At 40.0% G+C, this 5,163-nt stretch overlaps 1 protein-coding gene and 1 non-coding gene across 2 annotated transcripts in view; both read left to right on the top strand.

Annotated features, from left to right (window-relative positions):
- Positions 1-678: 678 nt before the first annotated feature.
- trnae-uuc (transfer RNA glutamic acid (anticodon UUC)) lies at positions 679-750 on the top strand. Its single transcript has one exon. It is a non-coding gene; the product is annotated as a tRNA-Glu (tRNA).
- Positions 751-915: 165 nt separating this feature from the next.
- elf1 (E74-like ETS transcription factor 1) overlaps positions 916-5,163 on the top strand; it is a 45,399-nt gene continuing 41,151 nt past the window's right edge. The window contains exon 1 of the mRNA XM_014003913.1: positions 916-1,595. The gene's annotated coding sequence lies outside the window, so the exon portion shown is untranslated. The remainder of the gene's footprint in view (positions 1,596-5,163) is intronic.

Genomic DNA, 5,163 nt, shown 5'->3' with positions numbered 1-5,163 from the left:
TTTCTGTCCTTGACACGCATGCACAGTAGTGGTATATATATATATATTAGGGCTGCCACGATTAATCGATTAATCGACGACTAATCGATTATTAAAATTATCGATGACTAATTTAATAATCGATTAATCATTTTCTTTTTTTGTTGTCCTTTACTTTGTTTTTCTCTCCAAACTGCTTTGACACCTTCCACTGCCACATCTGCCTTTCTGTCCTTGACACACATGCATAGTAGTCCAAGTCATCTCAACTTTGCCATGCTTCTCCTCCTGCATACTTTTGTCCTAGAGCTGCCATTGTAATTTATATCTGTAAAGCCCCTGTGCCAAATAATGGCTATGCCTTTTGGTGCCTGTAAAACCTATAGTTTTTGTTATATATTTGACAGATTTATATTACTATTACTATTATTTTCCATGTAGTCAAACAACGAAACTGTTCTTACACAAAGTACTTTCTGGTACCAATTCCAGCAATACCATCACTTGCCACAAGAGGGTGCACAGGCTCTAGATTTCGATTGTTAAAGAAAACCAACGCAAGTCGGACATTGCTTATTTGTATAATACGTCTAAAAAAAAAAAAATTAACGAACAACATAATAACTAGAAACAAAAACAGGACATCACAAACCGGTAATATATTGGCCAATTTTGATCGTGAGGGATGACGTATGTCACTCCCATATGGTCTAGCGGTTAGGATTCCTGGTTTTCACCCAGGCGGCCCGGGTTCGACTCCCGGTATGGGAACTAGYTTTTGCATCTCTTGTTTTATTATAGGGGAATTCTGTGACTTTTCAATAACAAGACGTTACCATTGCCTGCAATTTGGGCTTTAGATAGAAGGCATTTTGATGTTTTCCATGGAATACATAACAGACCCCGCCCGTGGAGGAGTTTACTGTCACATCTCAAAAGAGGCTGAACGTTCCCGGAAGATGCCCATTACACCAGAATCTCCCAGTGCGTGTCTGAGTCAGGATAGTTAGTGCAGGCGAAACGTGCTTACACAACACAACATTTTTTTTTGGTCTGCAACTTATTATCGCCAAAAACAACAACAACAAAAAAGAGGTATTGAGCCAGCATTTCAAGGTGCACCTGTGAGTGAGTAACAACCACAAAAAAGTTTGTTTAACGTCTGGACAGAGTTGCGTCTAATTTATTTTTGTGTTACGCAAAAGTCAGGGATTGCAACTTTTAGTTCACCGTGTTGTTACCGCGATGGATTTTGATCCGTCAGCTGTGAAAGCCTGCCGCTGAGTCTTCGACATCTTACCGGGGTTGTATACCACCAAACTTTGGCCCGGTTCTTATTTCCCAGGAAAATGTGACTGCCAGGAATTCCCCACGCGTCAGCAGCCTCTGTGGGAGAAAACTGCGACCTTGTGTCAGGAAGCAGACGATTAAAGCTGCGGCAGGAGGGTAAATGTGACGGTTTGTGAGATGATGTAGCTTTTTTAGCACCGTTACAGCAGCCTCCCAACTCCCCAAACACACCGAGGGACCATTATGTGTGGTAACGTCGCCTGGTTTCACCAAAAAATGTCAGTAAAACCACCGAACATGCTTCACTGATGACAACTTCCACCAGGGTAAGTTCACTTTCACTGCTTCATATCTGTTTGTTTTAATTTTTGTTTGGATAGTACATTTTTTCCCCATTTTAATATGATTTTTAGGTGAAATGTTAAGACTTGGGACCTGAAAAGTGGAACATGTTACATCAGATGCCTTTAGAATCCACTTAAACACCCAAAAAGTTTAYCCTAATTTAGAAATATGACTGAAATCCAACCACCACTGTCTCCCCCTTTGTRCTATTTAGCTGGCATGTGACTGATATTAAGAGAATGGAGAAAAAACAAACAAAAAAAGAAAACACACACACACAAAAACAGTGCAATAGTTTATATAATAGTTTATAATAGTTACAAGAAGAATATCGCTGTCATTTTAAGAGTATGTGAAAAATGTCATGTTGACCCCAGGTTCAGTTTTCTTTTTTTTTCCTACTAGAAATAATCTCCAAGCAATATACAACCTTGTACATCTTGTACCTTTCCCTACAAATGACTATTATATGACTCATGGTGTAAACAATCACGTTAAGGTCAACCTGATTATATATATTCTTGATTTTTCATAGAATTAAAGAAAAAGGAAAAAAAAAAAGGCAGTTGTAGGATGACACAATGTGCTGCTCATTCCAATAAAAGGCCTTTGGCTGAAAATATTGACTAGAAAATGTGAGAGAATGAGTATCATGGATTTAYTTGGCTCTTGCTGAGGACCAGTATAAATGAGTGTTTGATGATTTCTACAGCTATAAGCCTGCAGTGATTTACGGGGCTGTAGTTTTAAGGCTGCTTGTCCACCCTAATCTGTGGGGAGTCTAAATGTTTGCCAGATGTTTACATTTTTGGGGCTGAGATGCTTGTATCCTGGGACGGACAAACACGGCCTCATTGGTCAGCCACAGTCGCTCTCTTCAGAGCGGGCGGAGGTGACGGAGAGGGGAGAATTGCAAGATGTTCGTTCGTCAGTCCCACTAGAGAGAGGACCGGCTAGACCCACCAACCCTAAACAGACCCTCCCATTCGTCTGAAGTCGTCCCGTGGTGGGAACACTGACACAAGCTGGTGGATAATTGGAAACTTAAGTCCACGGAAAACAGTTATCCAGAGCAAAACTTTCCAAGTACACTCTAAAGTGGAGTCATCTTGCTTGTTTTGTTTTAGGAACATTTTGCTGTGCTCCCCTCCCACATATCAGCCTCCTTTCTGCTTTGATATCTTGAAATGAGCAAACGCTGATTCAAGGCTTTTGTATGCGTTCAGGCTGGAGCAGTTCCCGCTCCTTGTCCTGTGACCATCTGTCATCCTCAGCAGTTAGAACAGCTGAGGGGTGAGATGATGACCATGGACGGCTGCAGAGGAGCTGTGGTTCTTCTTCCCCCCCACTTTTTTATTTCTGTGGTTGAAGGGCTCCTCAGATATTAGATACCTCCATCTATCTGAAGATGTGCTTGCCTCCGTTAATGGGCCTTGATATTGATTTGGCTTTACAAAAAGAAGAACTAGGCTTTTATCCTTTGTAGAAAGCAGCACTCCAGTTTCACAAAAGCTTTCAGAGAAGCTTTGCAAGACACAGGGATTATTACAGCTTCTTTTTTTTCCCTTTTGATACTTGGCATGTGTGGTAATCTTTAAAAACAAGTCAGCTTTCCTGTTCATGCACTCAGTGAAATGAGTGTTTATACTTAATTTTGACTTTTGGCAGGGCCAGTCCATGGCATAGGCAGYATAGGCAAATGCTAAGGGCACCGTCCATCTAGGGGGTCACCATAAATGAGGGACAAAATGTTGATTTTAGTCTGTGAAATAATCACTGGTTACTCAGGTTTATGTTGGTAACTTGTTCTGTKGRTTTCTCGGCCTGCTTTATTACTACATGAGGTGTTATATGATGCAGAGGATATTTTGTGATAAACTACTAACAAGTGATGCCCAGTGTGTAAAAAGAAAACAATAAGGATAACTGAAGTTTCAGTTATGATCTCAGATAAAGTTCAGCTTAAAGTCTGGTTTACAGTGTTCTGCCTTAATAAAATACTGATTTTATGTTGTTTTATTAATCCCAATAATTTAGTAAAATGTTCTTCAAATGGCTGAAAAATGCAGTTTTGAGTAGATCATTTACAAAATTTTATGATGGAGTGTACCCCTGGACCCCCCTAGAACTGCTTCACTCCACAGCTGCTTGTTAACACGAACAGGTGAGGTGGTCTTTTGGTATTCTGTTTCCAATTAATTGTATGTTATCAACTTTAATTGGACAACCTCGTTTCTAAATATAAAATAATATAAAAAAAACAACTAAATTTGGTGTGTGAATGTTTAATTCGCAGTGAGATTTAGAAAACTGCACAAGGGGCACCACTAGAAATCTTGCCTAGGGCTCCAAATTGTTTAGGGCCGACCCTGACTTCTGGCTTTTGTCTGCACAAATCCATTCAGTTTAAGCTTTGCTTTTCAGGCTTTAAATGTGTAATSACTTCCATTTTCTGATGCCATCATCTTTATATAATATTCTGTGTAAATTAGTAGCATTTGGAAATAACCACAAGATGGCAATGTTCATATGCTTTGACTAAACAGCCATGTGCGAGGGCTGAAACCTCAGATGATTTGCAGAAAGACAGGAACTGACTTGTGAAAAGAGAAATAAAACTCTTGAACTTCCCCTTTTTATGCTTTAAAACAAACATCCCCCCAATTGGCCTGGTTTCTGTTAAGAGCTTGCAGGGGGAAGTTCTGTTCTCTGAAGTTCCTTAACCGTGCCCTGCTGTTTAACTAACCAACGCCGGCTCCTCACACCTGACTGTCAGCTCATCAGATATGTTCGATTGCTTGGCAGCAAGCAGCAGTGAGCCGCTGTGACTGAATGTGACATCAGAGAGTAAGGAGAGACGAGGGGAAATTCCACCTGCAACCTCATTCCGTTCTCATGCCCACCCAGCTCTGGAGCATGTGGACGAGTCATCTTGCCTTAGCTGCTCCATGTTTCTGCATATCATCATGAYGTCATCCAAGCTATTTTTAGTAATAATCAGAAGAAAAACATGACTTCACTTGGAGTTATGATGTCAAAAAAAGACAAAGTCTGGGTTGAGAAATGAAGGATACTTTCCTTTTTTTTTGTCCTCAAAAAAGAATGGAGTTTGTGTTAAAATTCTTTAAATTCTTATATATTTCTATTGAACAAATATTAAAGCCCCCATTTCTAACTTTTAAGCCAAGCTGAGCCCCCCACCTCTATCCCTTGTTACTCTCCTAAAGATGCTTTCAAACTTTTTATCTCTWATCAAAATAACAAAAGAACAAATAGAATAGAAACCTTTTATTTTTTGAGTTATATAGAGTTTCAATTACAAKYMATAAATTTAGATTTTCACRACCTCTGAGCAGATGAGGTAATGGGCCCCYTGTGCTCTCCTGTGCCCCCCAGTTTGGGAACCACTGTCAGAGCTTGCAGGAGGCTTATTTCTCACTTGCTGCCAAATGATGTCTCCATGTATGTGTTTGTCTGTATAGCATAAGGTTGGGCGATATTGGCAAAAAAATTAATCACGATTAATTGTGGTATTTAGCTGATAACGAT

Source organism: Austrofundulus limnaeus, unplaced genomic scaffold (genome assembly GCF_001266775.1).
Source record: "Austrofundulus limnaeus strain Quisiro unplaced genomic scaffold, Austrofundulus_limnaeus-1.0 Scaffold1, whole genome shotgun sequence".
In the NCBI taxonomy this organism is placed as follows: domain Eukaryota; kingdom Metazoa; phylum Chordata; class Actinopteri; order Cyprinodontiformes; family Rivulidae; genus Austrofundulus; species Austrofundulus limnaeus.
The sequence above is the reverse complement of the archived record's forward strand: the minus strand, read 5'-3'. Positions and strand labels throughout refer to the sequence as shown.